Source organism: Lissotriton helveticus, chromosome 5_1 (assembly GCF_964261635.1).
Source record: "Lissotriton helveticus chromosome 5_1, aLisHel1.1, whole genome shotgun sequence".
Taxonomy (NCBI): domain Eukaryota; kingdom Metazoa; phylum Chordata; class Amphibia; order Caudata; family Salamandridae; genus Lissotriton; species Lissotriton helveticus.
The window spans coordinates 1,648,803,635-1,648,820,156 of NC_136065.1; the positions used below are offsets into that span (position 1 = coordinate 1,648,803,635).

A 16,522-nucleotide genomic window follows, 5' to 3' on the forward strand; every position below is an offset into this window, starting at 1 on the left:
AGAAAAGTGTCTTAAGCATGCTCTTCAATTTGTGCACGCATGTAGACATTCAAATGCAACTGCATTTCCATACAGAGTCTCAAAATCATAGATATCTTCATACCGCAGTAAGAATACATGAAGCGATTTACATACTGCAGGCAGGCTGGCCTTGTAGCTCAGTGGCAGAGCACTGGTCTTGTAAACCAGGGGTCATGAGTTCAAGCCTCATCAGGGCCTTTTTATATGTGAGTTTCTGTATGTTGTTTCCAAGTCATTCTTTCTAGGAGTCACACCTTGTCTTAAGTTTGCTTATTGACAAGCTTCCCTTTCCTGCTTTCATCGTATCAAGAAGACTTCATGAAAACCATTGAACCATAAACTATCGCCTCACCCCTTCCGATCGCCTGACGAACGCCTGACAAACGCCATTCTCACCCCGCCGGGCAAGCCCTGCCGGGCAAAGCCAAATAAGCCATGCATATTTGAAGTTCCTTTGAAAGTCAGAGCGAGGACTATGACCTCTGTTCCGACTGAGTCTGCATCCACAGAAAGGATGAAATAAGGATCTAGAAATTTCACCAAGGAGATGTGAACTTCATTCCCCTTAAAATACTTTTCCTCCCAGATGCCCCGGCTCTTAGTCAAATGAGGTTAATCTTCAAAACCCCACCCCCACTAACCATAAATATCCGACTCTCCTGCTGTCCATTCAAATGATACAAGGTATCTTGTACATAGAGAGAATGTGAGAAAAAGCAGAATCGCTTCATAGATTTGGTGACCTTGGATGGGTGGGCTGGATAAAGAAGTGAACCTGATTTCGGGAAAAGGAGTATCGTGATGGGGATGAGGAAAAGAGAACATGGACCACATTCACAAGTTAGAGAAATAAATATATTAGGTTGAATGGTTTTAAAAAGTTAACTTTGAGCATGAATTGTTTTTTTAAACTGCAAAGAATAAAAAAAATCAATGTGGGATTGGAGGCACAATCTGAGCAGAAAGCACCATAAGCTGTATGGTGCAACTCTTATGTTGACTAGAAACATTAATATGATGACGCTCTTCTTTTGATATGTCTTTCAGTTAAATTTTATTGTAAGTAGCTGATACAGCACTGTTTGCAGCTCCTCAGTATATGGCTATCCCGTGACAACAATGTTTTCATCATATTTATTATTCTACAAATGTATTTTTAAATGCACTGATGTGGTGTTTGCATGCTATGCAAGACGGCACATCATGGAATGTTTATAAGGAGCATCGAATAGGATTGTGATATTTGCACCTGGAAGAGTCGGACACGCAGATCCTGAAAAGAAGTAAAAACTCTCTAGCAAGGGCCGTCTTTCCCCTGAGTTTAATCTTTACTTTTAGTGAAATGGTTTATGAAAAACCAGTAAGCTGCTCCAGGTGAGGCTCTAACTCACAACCTCGGCATGCCTCAATGCAAGTACTGCTGTATAAGTACCGCGCACTAACCGATTGCTCCACTGGAGCTCACTGCTCTCATATCTCCCCAGTTGAGCCATCTAGAGCTGACCAAGTAGATACTGGCACTGCTCCCTTATTCACTGTGCAAGATCGACTCACATGCTAGCATGTTATCATGACTATTAAAAACTACAGTCCTAATGGAACAGATTTGATAATTCTGCTATATCATGTGCTCTGTCTATTGAACACCACATATATTTGCCAGTTCTGACACAGTCTAGGAGAAACTTATGATTATTTGTAATTAGCACATCGTAAGAATTTCCTAAAAAATGAAACATAGTCACCTAAGGCAGACGAGGTGGCTGAGTGGTTAAGGCGATGGACTGCTAATCCATTGTGCTCTGCACGCGTGGGTTCGAATCCCACCTTCATCGGAACGCCATCAGACACTCTTTTGAAGGTGGGCATGTATCGTAGTACAATTACACTCTCTTTCAAGACACAGCCATAATCCACTAGAAGGGCCCAACTGACTATTCCATTTTGGCAATTATGTCAAATTAAGGGAAGTTTTTTGTGCTTAATTGAAATTAGATCTTTCATGAAGTGTCCAGAGGATTGCCTTTCCCTCACTCCTGGCCTTCTCACTAACCCTGGTCGTAGTGGGCGTAGTGGGGCTCCGCGGAGCTACGCGGAGTGGGCGAGAAGCTACGCCCACTCCCGCACTCCGCGTAGCCCCAATACGCACCTCCCTCCCGCTCTCCCCTACATACATTATTTAAGCAACTACCATTAATAAAACAATTTTAAAGCACTTACCGTGTCCGGGGCTCGTCCGGGGCTCCCTCTTGGAATAGCGTCGTCCTGGATACCAATGCGCATGCGCGGGAGGCCGCGCATGCGCATTGGTATCCAGGAAAGGACGCTATTCCAAGAGGGAGCCCCGGAAGAGCCCCGGACATGGTAAGTGCTTTAAAAATTGTTTTATTAAGGTTAGTTGCTTAAATAATGTATGTAGGGGAGGGCGGGAGGGAGGCGGGTGGCGGCCGAATCGGCTACGCACACGGAGTGGGCGTAGTGTTGCCGGCTACGCTGTCTACGCAAAATGCGTAGAAGGCAACACTACGCCTACTCCGTGGGCGTAGCCGATTCGGACGCCCAGGGTTACTTCTAACCAGTTTGGATAGATAGACTGATAAGAAAGCAGCTCTTACTCCTAAAGTTTCAGCCATCTCAAGTGTATGACTGTTGACATATGTCTGCCCCACAGAGACAGATCACTTCTAATAAGTGAGTTCTCTATCTGTCACTGATTGTGGACATACTAACTAGAGCTATCAGTATGGTCATAAATGTGAATACTCTTATGTTCTCAAATCAAAATGGAGTTTTTCCTACTTCCAAGAAAAGTGTCTTAAGCATGCTCTTCAATTTGTGCACGCATGTAGACATTCAAATGCAACTGCATTTCCATACAGAGTCTCAAAATCATAGATATCTTCATACCGCAGTAAGAATACATGTAGCGATTTACATACTGCAGGCAGGCTGGCCTTGTAGCTCAGTGGCAGAGCACTGGTCTTGTAAATCAGGGGTCATGAGTTCAAGCCTCATCAGGGCCTTTTTATATGTGAGTTTCTGTATGTTGTTTCCAAGTCATTCTTTCTAGGAGTCACACCTTGTCTTAAGTTTGCTTATTGACAAGCTTCCCTTTCCTGCTTTCATCGTATCAAGAAGACTTCATGAAAACCATTGAACCATAAACTATCGCCTCACCCCTTCCGATCGCCTGACGAACGCCTGACAAACGCCATACTCACCCCGCCGGGCAAAGCCAAATAAGCCATGCATATTTGAAGTTCCTTTGAAAGTCAGAGCGAGGACTATGACCTCTGTTCCGACTGAGTCTGCATCCACAGAAAGGATGAAATAAGGATCTAGAAATTTCACCAAGGAGATGTGAACTTCATCCCCCTTAAAATACTTTTCCTCCCAGATGCCCCTGCTCTTAGTCAAATGAGGTTAATCTTCAAAACCCCACCCCCACTAACCATAAATATCCGACTCTCCTGCTGTCCATTCAAATGATACAAGGTATCTTGTACATAGAGAGAATGTGAGAAAAAGCAGAATCGCTTCATAGATTTGGTGACCTTGGATGGGTGGGCTGGATAAAGAAGTGAACCTGATTTTGGGAAAAGGAGTATCGTGATGGGGATGAGGAAAAGAGAACATGGACCACATTCACAAGTTAGAGAAATAAATATATTAGGTTGAATGGTTTTAAAAAGTTAACTTTGAGCATGAATTGTTTTTTTAAACTGCAAAGAATAAAAAAAAACAATGTGGGATTGGAGGCACAATCTGAGCAGAAAGCACCATAAGCTGCTATGGTGCAACTCTTATGTTGACTAGAAACATTAATATGATGACGCTGTTCTTTTGATATGTCTTTCAGTTAAATTTTATTGTAAGTAGCTGATACAGCACTGTTTGCAGCTCCTCAGTATATGGTTATCCCGTGACAACAATGTTTTCATCATATTTATTATTCTACAAATGTATTTTTAAATGCACTGATGTGGTGTTTGCATGCTATGCAAGACGGCACATCATGGAATGTTTATAAGGAGCATCGAATAGGATTGTGATATTTGCACCTGGAAGAGTCGGACACGCAGATCCTGAAAAGAAGTAAAAACTCTCTAGCAAGGGCCGTCTTTCCCCTGAGTTTAATCTTTACTTTTAGTGAAATGGTTCATGAAAAACTAGTAAGCTGCTCCAGGTGAGGCTCGAACTCACAACCTCGGCATGCCTCAATGCAAGTACTGCTGTATAAGTACCGCACGCTAACCGATTGCGCCACTGGAGCTCACTGTTCTCATACATCCCCAGTTGAGCCATCTAGAGCTGACCAAGTAGATACTGGCACTGCTCCCTTATTCACTGTGCAAGATCGACTCACATGCTAGCATGTTATCATGACTATTAAAAACTACAGTCCTAATGGAACAGATTTGATAATTCTGCTATATCATGTGCTCTGTCTATTGAACACCACATATATTTGCCAGTTCTGACACAGTCTAGGAGAAACTTATGATTATTTGTAATTAGCACATCGTAAGAATTTCCTAAAAAATGAAACATAGTCACCTAAGGCAGACGAGGTGGCCGAGTGGTTAAGGCGATGGACTGCTAATCCATTGTGCTCTGCACGCGTGGGTTCGAATCCCACCTTCGTCGGAACGCCATCAGACACTCTTTTGAAGGTGGGCATGTCTCGTAGTACAATTACACTCTCTTTCAAGACACAGCCATAATCCACTAGAAGGGCCCAACTGACTATTCCATTTTGGCAATTATGTCAAATTAAGGGAAGTGTTTTGTGCTTAATTGAAATTAGATCTTTCATGAAGTGTCCAGAGGATTGCCTTTCCCTCACTCCTGGCCTTCTAACTAACCCTGGTCGTAGTGGGTGTAGTGGGGCTCCGCGGAGCTACGCGGAGTGGGCGAGAAGCTACGCCCACTCCCGCACTCCGCGTAGCCCCACTACGCACCTCCCTCCCGCTCTCCCCTACATACATTATTTAAGCAACTACCCTTAATAAAACAATTTTAAAGCACTTACCGTGTCCGGGGCTCGTCCGGGGCTCCCTCTTGGAATAGCGTCGTCCTGGATACCAATGCGCATGCGCGGGCGGCCGCGCATGCGCATTTCTCCCGAGAAATGCGCATGCGCGGGAGGCCGCGCATGCGCATTGGTATCCAGGAAGGGACGCTATTCCAAGAGGGAGCCCCGGAAGAGCCCCGGACATGGTAAGTGCTTTAAAAATTGTTTTATTAAGGTTAGTTGCTTAAATAATGTATGTAGGGGAGGGCGGGAGGGAGGCGGGTGGCGGCCGAATCGGCTATGCACACGGAGTGGGCGTAGTGTTGCCGGCTACGCTGTCTACGCAAAATGCGTAGAAGGCAACACTACGCCTACTCCGTGGGCGTAGCCGATTCGGACGCCCAGGGTTACTTCTAACCAGTTTGGATAGATAGACTGATAAGAAAGCAGCTCTTACTCCTAAAGTTTCAGCCATCTCAAGTGTATGACTGTTGACATATGTCTGCCCCACAGAGACAGATCACTTCTAATAAGTGAGTTCTCTATCTGTCACTGATTGTGGACATACTAACTAGAGCTATCAGTATGGTCATAAATGTGAATACTCTTATGTTCTCAAATCAAAATGGAGTTTTTCCTACTTCCATGAAAAGTGTCTTAAGCATGCTCTTCAATTTGTGCACGCATGTAGACATTCAAATGCAACTGCATTTCCATACAGAGTCTCAAAATCATAGATATCTTCATACCGCAGTAAGAATACATGAAGCGATTTACATACTGCAGGCAGGCTGGCCTTGTAGCTCAGTGGCAGAGCACTGGTCTTGTAAACCAGGGGTCATGCGTTCAAGCCTCATCAGGGCCTTTTTATATGTGAGTTTCTGTATGTTGTTTCCAAGTCATTCTTTCTAGGAGTCACACCTTGTCTTAAGTTTGCTTATTGACAAGCTTCCCTTTCCTGCTTTCATCGTATCAAGAAGACTTCATGAAAACCATTGAACCATAAACTATCGCCTCACCCCTTCCGATCGCCTGACGAACGCCTGACAAACGCCATTCTCACCCCGCCGGGCAAGCCCTGCCGGGCAAAGCCAAATAAGCCATGCATATTTGAAGTTCCTTTGAAAGTCAGAGCGAGGACTATGACCTCTGTTCCGACTGAGTCTGCATCCACAGAAAGGATGAAATAAGGATCTAGAAATTTCACCAAGGAGATGTGAACTTCATCCCTCTTAAAATACTTTTCCTCCCAGATGCCCCGGCTCTTAGTCAAATGAGGTTAATCTTCAAAACCCCACCCCCACTAACCATAAATATCCGACTCTCCTGCTGTCCATTCAAATGATACAAGGTATCTTGTACATAGAGAGAATGTGAGAAAAAGCAGAATCGCTTCATAGATTTGGTGACGTTGGATGGGTGGGCTGGATAAAGAAGTGAACCTGATTTCGGGAAAAGGAGTATCGTGATGGGGATGAGGAAAAGAGAACATGGACCACATTCACAAGTTAGAGAAATAAATATATTAGGTTGAATGGTTTTAAAAAGTTAACTTTGAGCATGAATTGTTTTTTTAAACTGCAAAGAATAAAAAAAATCAATGTGGGATTGGAGGCACAATCTGAGCAGAAAGCACCATAAGCTGCTATGGTGCAACTCTTATGTTGACTAGAAACATTAATATGATGACGCTCTTCTTTTGATATGTCTTTCAGTTAAATTTTATTGTAAGTAGCTGATACAGCACTGTTTGCAGCTCCTCAGTATATGGTTATCCCGTGACAACAATGTTTTCATCATATTTATTATTCTACAAATGTATTTTTAAATGCACTGATGTGGTGTTTGCATGCTATGCAAGACGGCACATCATGGAATGTTTATAAGGAGCATCAAATAGGATTGTGATATTTGCACCTGGAAGAGTCGGACACGCAGATCCTGAAAAGAAGTAAAAACTCTCTAGCAAGGGCCGTCTTTCCCCTGAGTTTAATCTTTAGTTTTAGTGAAATGGTTTATGAAAAACCAGTAAGCTGCTCCAGGTGAGGCTCGAACTCACAACCTCGGCATGCCTCAATGCAAGTACTGCTGTATAAGTACCGCGCGCTAACCGATTGCGCCACTGGAGCTCACTGTGCTCATACCTCCCCAGTTGAGCCATCTAGAGCTGACCAAGTAGATACTGGCACTGATCCCTTATTCACTGTGCAAGATCGACTCACATGCTAGCATGTTATCATGACTATTAAAAACTACAGTCCTAATGGAACAGATTTGATAATTCTGCTATATCATGTGCTCTGTCTATTGAACACCACATATATTTGCCAGTTCTGACACAGTCTAGGAGAAACTTATGATTATTTGTAATTAGCACATCGTAAGAATTTCCTAAAAAATGAAACATAGTCACCTAAGGCAGACGAGGTGGCCGAGTGGTTAAGGCGATGGACTGCTAATCCATTGTGCTCTGCACGCGTGGGTTCGAATCCCACCTTCGTCGGAACGCCATCAGACACGCTTTTGAAGGTGGGCATGTCTCGTAGTACAATTACACTCTCTTTCAAGACACAGCCATAATCCACTAGAAGGGCCCAACTGACTATTCCATTTTGGCAATTATGTCAAATTAAGGGAAGTGTTTTGTGCTTAATTGAAATTAGATCTTTCATGAAGTGTCCAGAGGATTGCCTTTCCCTCACTCCTGGCCTTCTAACTAACCCTGGTTGTAGTGGGCGTAGTGGGGCTCCGCGGAGCTACGCGGAGTGGGCGAGAAGCTACGCCCACTCCCGCACTCCGCGTAGCCCCACTACGCACCTCCCTCCCGCTCTCCCCTACATACATTATTTAAGCAACTACCCTTAATAAAACAATTTTAAAGCACTTACCGTGTCCGGGGCTCGTCCGGGGCTCCCTCTTGGAATAGCGTCGTCCTGGATACCAATGCGCATGCGCGGGCGGCCGCGCATGCGCATTTCTCCCGAGAAATGCGCATGCGCGGGAGGCCGCGCATGCGCATTGGTATCCAGGAAGGGACGCTATTCCAAGAGGGAGCCCCGGAAGAGCCCCGGACATGGTAAGTGCTTTAAAAATTGTTTTATTAAGGTTAGTTGCTTAAATAATGTATGTAGGGGAGGGCGGGAGGGAGGCGGGTGGCGGCCGAATCGGCTATGCACACGGAGTGGGCGTAGTGTTGCCGGCTACGCTGTCTACGCAAAATTCGTAGAAGGCAACACTACGCCTACTCCGTGGGCGTAGCCGATTCGGACGCCCAGGGTTACTTCTAACCAGTTTGGATAGATAGACTGATAAGAAAGCAGCTCTTACTCCTAAAGTTTCAGCCATCTCAAGTGTATGACTGTTGACATATGTCTGCCCCACAGAGACAGATCACTTCTAATAAGTGAGTTCTCTATCTGTCACTGATTGTGGACATACTAACTAGAGCTATCAGTATGGTCATAAATGTGAATACTCTTATGTTCTCAAATCAAAATGGAGTTTTTCCTACTTCCAAGAAAAGTGTCTTAAGCATGCTCTTCAATTTGTGCACGCATGTAGACATTCAAATGCAACTGCATTTCCATACAGAGTCTCAAAATCATAGATATCTTCATACCGCAGTAAGAATACATGAAGCGATTTACATACTGCAGGCAGGCTGGCCTTGTAGCTCAGTGGCAGAGCACTGGTCTTGTAAACCAGGGGTCATGAGTTCAAGCCTCATCAGGGCCTTTTTATATGTGAGTTTCTGTATGTTGTTTCCAAGTCATTCTTTCTAGGAGTCACACCTTGTCTTAAGTTTGCTTATTGACAAGCTTCCCTTTCCTGCTTTCATCGTATCAAGAAGACTTCATGAAAACCATTGAACCATAAACTATCGCCTCACCCCTTCCGATCGCCTGACAAACGCCATTCTCACCCCGCCGGGCAAGCCCTGCCGGGCAAAGCCAAATAAGCCATGCATATTTGAAGTTCCTTTGAAAGTCAGAGCGAGGACTATGACCTCTGTTCCGACTGAGTCTGCATCCACAGAAAGGATGAAATAAGGATCTAGAAATTTCACCAAGGAGATGTGAACTTCATTCCCCTTAAAATACTTTTCCTCCCAGATGCCCCGGCTCTTAGTCAAATGAGGTTAATCTTCAAAACCCCACCCCCACTAACCATAAATATCCGACTCTCCTGCTGTCCATTCAAATGATACAAGGTATCTTGTACATAGAGAGAATGTGAGAAAAAGCAGAATCGCTTCATAGATTTGGTGACCTTGGATGGGTGGGCTGGATAAAGAAGTGAACCTGATTTCGGGAAAAGGAGTATCGTGATGGGGATGAGGAAAAGAGAACATGGACCACATTCACAAGTTAGAGAAATAAATATATTAGGTTGAATGGTTTTAAAAAGTTAACTTTGAGCATGAATTGTTTTTTTAAACTGCAAAGAATAAAAAAAATCAATGTGGGATTGGAGGCACAATCTGAGCAGAAAGCACCATAAGCTGCTATGGTGCAACTCTTATGTTGACTAGAAACATTAATATGATGACGCTCTTCTTTTGATACGTCTTTCAGTTAAATTTTATTGTAAGTAGCTGATACAGCACTGTTTGCAGCTCCTCAGTATATGGCTATCCCGTGACAACAATGTTTTCATCATATTTATTATTCTACAAATGTATTTTTAAATGCACTGATGTGGTGTTTGCATGCTATGCAAGACGGCACATCATGGAATGTTTATAAGGAGCATCGAATAGGATTGTGATATTTGCACCTGGAAGAGTCGGACACGCAGATCCTGAAAAGAAGTAAAAACTCTCTAGCAAGGGCCGTCTTTCCCCTGAGTTTAATCTTTACTTTTAGTGAAATGGTTTATGAAAAACCAGTAAGCTGCTCCAGGTGAGGCTCTAACTCACAACCTCGGCATGCCTCCATGCAAGTACTGCTGTATAAGTACCGCACGCTAACCGATTGCTCCACTGGAGCTCACTGCTCTCATATCTCCCCAGTTGAGCCATCTAGAGCTGACCAAGTAGATACTGGCACTGCTCCCTTATTCACTGTGCAAGATCGACTCACATGCTAGCATGTTATCATGACTATTAAAAACTACAGTCCTAATGGAACAGATTTGATAATTCTGCTATATCATGTGCTCTGTCTATTGAACACCACATATATTTGCCAGTTCTGACACAGTCTAGGAGAAACTTATGATTATTTGTAATTAGCACATCGTAAGAATTTCCTAAAAAATGAAACATAGTCACCTAAGGCAGACGAGGTGGCTGAGTGGTTAAGGCGATGGACTGCTAATCCATTGTGCTCTGCACGCGTGGGTTCGAATCCCACCTTCGTCGGAACGCCATCAGACACTCTTTTGAAGGTGGGCATGTATCGTAGTACAATTACACTCTCTTTCAAGACACAGCCATAATCCACTAGAAGGGCCCAACTGACTATTCCATTTTGGCAATTATGTCAAATTAAGGGAAGTGTTTTGTGCTTAATTGAAATTAGATCTTTCATGAAGTGTCCAGAGGATTGCCTTTCCCTCACTCCTGGCCTTCTCACTAACCCTGGTCGTAGTGGGCGTAGTGGGGCTCCGCGGAGCTACGCGGAGTGGGCGAGAAGCTACGCCCACTCCCGCACTCCGCGTAGCCCCAATACGCACCTCCCTCCCGCTCTCCCCTACATACATTATTTAAGCAACTACCATTAATAAAACAATTTTAAAGCACTTACCGTGTCCGGGGCTCGTCCGGGGCTCCCTCTTGGAATAGCGTCGTCCTGGATACCAATGCGCATGCGCGGGAGGCCGCGCATACGCATTGGTATCCAGGAAGGGACGCTATTCCAAGAGGGAGCCCCGGAAGAGCCCCGGACATGGTAAGTGCTTTAAAAATTGTTTTATTAAGGTTAGTTGCTTAAATAATGTATGTAGGGGAGGGCGGGAGGGAGGCGGGTGGCGGCCGAATCGGCTACGCACACGGAGTGGGCGTAGTGTTGCCGGCTACGCTGTCTACGCAAAATGCGTAGAAGGCAACACTACGCCTACTCCGTGGGCGTAGCCGATTCGGACGCCCAGGGTTACTTCTAACCAGTTTGGATAGATAGACTGATAAGAAAGCAGCTCTTACTCCTAAAGTTTCAGCCATCTCAAGTGTATGACTGTTGACATATGTCTGCCCCACAGAGACAGATCACTTCTAATAAGTGAGTTCTCTATCTGTCACTGATTGTGGACATACTAACTAGAGCTATCAGTATGGTCATAAATGTGAATACTCTTATGTTCTCAAATCAAAATGGAGTTTTTCCTACTTCCAAGAAAAGTGTCTTAAGCATGCTCTTCAATTTGTGCACGCATGTAGACATTCAAATGCAACTGCATTTCCATACAGAGTCTCAAAATCATAGATATCTTCATACCGCAGTAAGAATACATGAAGCGATTTACATACTGCAGGCAGGCTGGCCTTGTAGCTCAGTGGCAGAGCACTGGTCTTGTAAACCAGGGGTCATGAGTTCAAGCCTCATCAGGGCCTTTTTATATGTGAGTTTCTGTATGTTGTTTCCAAGTCATTCTTTCTAGGAGTCACACCTTGTCTTAAGTTTGCTTATTGACAAGCTTCCCTTTCCTGCTTTCATCGTATCAAGAAGACTTCATGAAAACCATTGAACCATAAACTATCGCCTCACCCCTTCCGATCGCCTGACAAACGCCATACTCACCCCGCCGGGCAAAGCCAAATAAGCCATGCATATTTGAAGTTCCTTTGAAAGTCAGAGCGAGGACTATGACCTCTGTTCCGACTGAGTCTGCATCCACAGAAAGGATGAAATAAGGATCTAAAAATTTCACCAAGGAGATGTGAACTTCATTCCCCTTAAAATACTTTTCCTCCCAGATGCCCCGGCTCTTAGTCAAATGAGGTTAATCTTCAAAACCCCACCCCCACTAACCATAAATATCCGACTCTCCTGCTGTCCATTCAAATGATACAAGGTATCTTGTACATAGAGAGAATGTGAGAAAAAGCAGAATCGCTTCATAGATTTGGTGACCTTGGATGGGTGGGCTGGATAAAGAAGTGAACCTGATTTCGGGAAAAGGAGTATCGTGATGGGGATGAGGAAAAGAGAACATGGACCACATTCACAAGTTAGAGAAATAAATATATTAGGTTGAATGGTTTTAAAAAGTTAACTTTGAGCATGAATTGTTTTTTTAAACTGCAAAGAATAAAAAAAATCAATGTGGGATTGGAGGCACAATCTGAGCAGAAAGCACCATAAGCTGCTATGGTGCAACTCTTATGTTGACTAGAAACATTAATATGATGACGCTCTTCTTTTGATACGTCTTTCAGTTAAATTTTATTGTAAGTAGCTGATACAGCACTGTTTGCAGCTCCTCAGTATATGGCTATCCCGTGACAACAATGTTTTCATCATATTTATTATTCTACAAATGTATTTTTAAATGCACTGATGTGGTGTTTGCATGCTATGCAAGACGGCACATCATGGAATGTTTATAAGGAGCATCGAATAGGATTGTGATATTTGCACCTGGAAGAGTCGGACACGCAGATCCTGAAAAGAAGTAAAAACTCTCTAGCAAGGGCCGTCTTTCCCCTGAGTTTAATCTTTACTTTTAGTGAAATGGTTTATGAAAAACCAGTAAGCTGCTCCAGGTGAGGCTCTAACTCACAACCTCGGCATGCCTCAATGCAAGTACTGCTGTATAAGTACCACGCACTAACCGATTGCGCCACTGGAGCTCACTGTTCTCATACCTCCCCAGTTGAGCCATCTAGAGCTGACCAAGTAGATACTGGCACTGCTCCCTTATTCACTGTGCAAGATCGACTCACATGCTAGCATGTTATCATGACTATTAAAAACTACAGTCCTAATGGAACAGATTTGATAATTCTGCTATATCATGTGCTCTGTCTATTGAACACCACATATATTTGCCAGTTCTGACACAGTCTAGGAGAAACTTATGATTATTTGTAATTAGCACATCGTAAGAATTTCCTAAAAAATGAAACATAGTCACCTAAGGCAGACGAGGTGGCTGAGTGGTTAAGGCGATGGACTGCTAATCCATTGTGCTCTGCACGCGTGGGTTCGAATCCCGCCTTCGTCGGAACGCCATCAGACACTCTTTTGAAGGTGGGCATGTATCGTAGTACAATTACACTCTCTTTCAAGACACAGCCATAATCCACTAGAAGGGCCCAACTGACTATTCCATTTTGGCAATTATGTCAAATTAAGGGAAGTGTTTTGTGCTTAATTGAAATTAGATCTTTCATGAAGTGTCCAGAGGATTGCCTTTCCCTCACTCCTGGCCTTCTCACTAACCCTGGTCGTAGTGGGCGTAGTGGGGCTCCGCGGAGCTACGCGGAGTGGGCGAGAAGCTACGCCCACTCCCGCACTCCGCGTAGCCCCAATACGCACCTCCCTCCCGCTCTCCCCTACATACATTATTTAAGCAACTACCATTAATAAAACAATTTTAAAGCACTTACCGTGTCCGGGGCTCGTCCGGGGCTCCCTCTTGGAATAGCGTCGTCCTGGATACCAATGCGCATGCGCGGGAGGCCGCGCATGCGCATTGGTATCCAGGAAGGGACGCTATTCCAAGAGGGAGCCCCGGAAGAGCCCCGGACATGGTAAGTGCTTTAAAAATTGTTTTATTAAGGTTAGTTGCTTAAATAATGTATGTAGGGGAGGGCGGGAGGGAGGCGGGTGGCGGCCGAATCGGCTACGCACACGGAGTGGGCGTAGTGTTGCCGGCTACGCTCTCTACGCAAAATGCGTAGAAGGCAACACTACGCCTACTCCGTGGGCGTAGCCGATTCGGACGCCCAGGGTTACTTCTAACCAGTTTGGATAGATAGACTGATAAGAAAGCAGCTCTTACTCCTAAAGTTTCAGCCATCTCAAGTGTATGACTGTTGACATATGTCTGCCCCACAGAGACAGATCACTTCTAATAAGTGAGTTCTCTATCTGTCACTGATTGTGGACATACTAACTAGAGCTATCAGTATGGTCATAAATGTGAATACTCTTATGTTCTCAAATCAAAATGGAGTTTTTCCTACTTCCAAGAAAAGTGTCTTAAGCATGCTCTTCAATTTGTGCACGCATGTAGACATTCAAATGCAACTGCATTTCCATACAGAGTCTCAAAATCATAGATATCTTCATACCGCAGTAAGAATACATGAAGCGATTTACATACTGCAGGCAGGCTGGCCTTGTAGCTCAGTGGCAGAGCACTGGTCTTGTAAACCAGGGGTCATGAGTTCAAGCCTCATCAGGGCCTTTTTATATGTGAGTTTCTGTATGTTGTTTCCAAGTCATTCTTTCTAGGAGTCACACCTTGTCTTAAGTTTGCTTATTGACAAGCTTCCCTTTCCTGCTTTCATCGTATCAAGAAGACTTCATGAAAACCATTGAACCATAAACTATCGCCTCACCCCTTCCGATCGCCTGACGAACGCCTGACAAACGCCATACTCACCCCGCCGGGCAAGCCCTGCCGGGCAAAGCCAAATAAGCCATGCATATTTGAAGTTCCTTTGAAAGTCAGAGCGAGGACTATGACCTCTGTTCCGACTGAGTCTGCATCCACAGAAAGGATGAAATAAGGATCTAGAAATTTCACCAAGGAGATGTGAACTTCATTCCCCTTAAAATACTTTTCCTCCCAGATGCCCCGGCTCTTAGTCAAATGAGGTTAATCTTCAAAACCCCACCCCCACTAACCATAAATATCCGACTCTCCTGCTGTCCATTCAAATGATACAAGGTATCTTGTACATAGAGAGAATGTGAGAAAAAGCAGAATCGCTTCATAGATTTGGTGACCTTGGATGGGTGGGCTGGATAAAGAAGTGAACCTGATTTCGGGAAAAGGAGTATCGTGATGGGGATGAGGAAAAGAGAACATGGACCACATTCACAAGTTAGAGAAATAAATATATTAGGTTGAATGGTTTTAAAAAGTTAACTTTGAGCATGAATTGTTTTTTTAAACTGCAAAGAATAAAAAAAATCAATGTGGGATTGGAGGCACAATCTGAGCAGAAAGCACCATAAGCTGCTATGGTGCAACTCTTATGTTGACTAGAAACATTAATATGATGACGCTCTTCTTTTGATACGTCTTTCAGTTAAATTTTATTGTAAGTAGCTGATACAGCACTGTTTGCAGCTCCTCAGTATATGGCTATCCCGTGACAACAATGTTTTCATCATATTTATTATTCTACAAATGTATTTTTAAATGCACTGATGTGGTGTTTGCATGCTATGCAAGACGGCACATCATGGAATGTTTATAAGGAGCATCGAATAGGATTGTGATATTTGCACCTGGAAGAGTCGGACACGCAGATCCTGAAAAGAAGTAAAAACTCTCTAGCAAGGGCCGTCTTTCCCCTGAGTTTAATCTTTACTTTTAGTGAAATGGTTTATGAAAAACCAGTAAGCTGCTCCAGGTGAGGCTCTAACTCACAACCTCGGCATGCCTCAATGCAAGTACTGCTGTATAAGTACCGCACGCTAACCGATTGCTCCACTGGAGCTCACTGCTCTCATATCTCCCCAGTTGAGCCATCTAGAGCTGACCAAGTAGATACTGGCACTGCTCCCTTATTCACTGTGCAAGATCGACTCACATGCTAGCATGTTATCATGACTATTAAAAACTACAGTCCTAATGGAACAGATTTGATAATTCTGCTATATCATGTGCTCTGTCTATTGAACACCACATATATTTGCCAGTTCTGACACAGTCTAGGAGAAACTTATGATTATTTGTAATTAGCACATCGTAAGAATTTCCTAAAAAATGAAACATAGTCACCTAAGGCAGACGAGGTGGCTGAGTGGTTAAGGCGATGGACTGCTAATCCATTGTGCTCTGCACGCGTGGGTTCGAATCCCACCTTCGTCGGAACGCCATCAGACACTCTTTTGAAGGTGGGCATGTATCGTAGTACAATTACACTCTCTTTCAAGACACAGCCATAATCCACTAGAAGGGCCCAACTGACTATTCCATTTTGGCAATTATGTCAAATTAAGGGAAGTGTTTTGTGCTTAATTGAAATTAGATCTTTCATGAAGTGTCCAGAGGATTGCCTTTCCCTCACTCCTGGCCTTCTCACTAACCCTGGTCGTAGTGGGCGTAGTGGGGCTCCGCGGAGCTACGCGGAGTGGGCGAGAAGCTACGCCCACTCCCGCACTCCGCGTAGCCCCAATACGCACCTCCCTCCCGCTCTCCCCTACATACATTATTTAAGCAACTACCATTAATAAAACAATTTTAAAGCACTTACCGTGTCCGGGGCTCGTCCGGGGCTCCCTCTTGGAATAGCGTCGTCCTGGATACCAATGCGCATGCGCGGGAGGCCGCGCATACGCATTGGTATCCAGGAAGGGACGCTATTCC

The 16,522-nt window shown here is 44.2% G+C and overlaps 15 non-coding genes across 15 annotated transcripts; 12 read left to right on the forward strand and 3 right to left on the reverse strand.

Moving 5' to 3' along the window:
* The first annotated feature begins 147 nt into the window (after positions 1 to 147).
* On the forward strand, positions 148 to 219 carry TRNAT-UGU (transfer RNA threonine (anticodon UGU)). Its single transcript has one exon. It is a non-coding gene; the product is annotated as a tRNA-Thr (tRNA).
* A 1,555-nt stretch (positions 220 to 1,774) lies between these two features.
* Positions 1,775 to 1,856, forward strand: TRNAS-GCU (transfer RNA serine (anticodon GCU)). Its single transcript has one exon. It is a non-coding gene; the product is annotated as a tRNA-Ser (tRNA).
* Positions 1,857 to 2,972: 1,116 nt separating this feature from the next.
* TRNAT-UGU (transfer RNA threonine (anticodon UGU)) lies at positions 2,973 to 3,044 on the forward strand. The gene has a single exon. It is a non-coding gene; the product is annotated as a tRNA-Thr (tRNA).
* Positions 3,045 to 4,199: 1,155 nt separating this feature from the next.
* TRNAI-UAU (transfer RNA isoleucine (anticodon UAU)) lies at positions 4,200 to 4,294 on the reverse strand. Its single transcript has 2 exons — positions 4,257 to 4,294; positions 4,200 to 4,235 (listed from the first exon to the last, which is right to left on the reverse strand). It is a non-coding gene; the product is annotated as a tRNA-Ile (tRNA).
* Positions 4,295 to 4,586: 292 nt separating this feature from the next.
* Positions 4,587 to 4,668, forward strand: TRNAS-GCU (transfer RNA serine (anticodon GCU)). Its single transcript has one exon. It is a non-coding gene; the product is annotated as a tRNA-Ser (tRNA).
* Positions 4,669 to 5,828: 1,160 nt separating this feature from the next.
* On the forward strand, positions 5,829 to 5,900 carry TRNAT-UGU (transfer RNA threonine (anticodon UGU)). The gene has a single exon. It is a non-coding gene; the product is annotated as a tRNA-Thr (tRNA).
* Positions 5,901 to 7,069: 1,169 nt separating this feature from the next.
* TRNAI-UAU (transfer RNA isoleucine (anticodon UAU)) lies at positions 7,070 to 7,164 on the reverse strand. The gene is made up of 2 exons: positions 7,127 to 7,164; positions 7,070 to 7,105 (listed from the first exon to the last, which is right to left on the reverse strand). It is a non-coding gene; the product is annotated as a tRNA-Ile (tRNA).
* A 292-nt stretch (positions 7,165 to 7,456) lies between these two features.
* On the forward strand, positions 7,457 to 7,538 carry TRNAS-GCU (transfer RNA serine (anticodon GCU)). Its single transcript has one exon. It is a non-coding gene; the product is annotated as a tRNA-Ser (tRNA).
* Positions 7,539 to 8,698: 1,160 nt separating this feature from the next.
* On the forward strand, positions 8,699 to 8,770 carry TRNAT-UGU (transfer RNA threonine (anticodon UGU)). The gene has a single exon. It is a non-coding gene; the product is annotated as a tRNA-Thr (tRNA).
* A 1,545-nt stretch (positions 8,771 to 10,315) lies between these two features.
* On the forward strand, positions 10,316 to 10,397 carry TRNAS-GCU (transfer RNA serine (anticodon GCU)). Its single transcript has one exon. It is a non-coding gene; the product is annotated as a tRNA-Ser (tRNA).
* Positions 10,398 to 11,513: 1,116 nt separating this feature from the next.
* Positions 11,514 to 11,585, forward strand: TRNAT-UGU (transfer RNA threonine (anticodon UGU)). The gene has a single exon. It is a non-coding gene; the product is annotated as a tRNA-Thr (tRNA).
* Positions 11,586 to 12,729: 1,144 nt separating this feature from the next.
* Positions 12,730 to 12,824, reverse strand: TRNAI-UAU (transfer RNA isoleucine (anticodon UAU)). The gene is made up of 2 exons: positions 12,787 to 12,824; positions 12,730 to 12,765 (listed from the first exon to the last, which is right to left on the reverse strand). It is a non-coding gene; the product is annotated as a tRNA-Ile (tRNA).
* A 292-nt stretch (positions 12,825 to 13,116) lies between these two features.
* TRNAS-GCU (transfer RNA serine (anticodon GCU)) lies at positions 13,117 to 13,198 on the forward strand. Its single transcript has one exon. It is a non-coding gene; the product is annotated as a tRNA-Ser (tRNA).
* A 1,116-nt stretch (positions 13,199 to 14,314) lies between these two features.
* On the forward strand, positions 14,315 to 14,386 carry TRNAT-UGU (transfer RNA threonine (anticodon UGU)). The gene has a single exon. It is a non-coding gene; the product is annotated as a tRNA-Thr (tRNA).
* Positions 14,387 to 15,942: 1,556 nt separating this feature from the next.
* Positions 15,943 to 16,024, forward strand: TRNAS-GCU (transfer RNA serine (anticodon GCU)). Its single transcript has one exon. It is a non-coding gene; the product is annotated as a tRNA-Ser (tRNA).
* Positions 16,025 to 16,522: the final 498 nt, after the last annotated feature.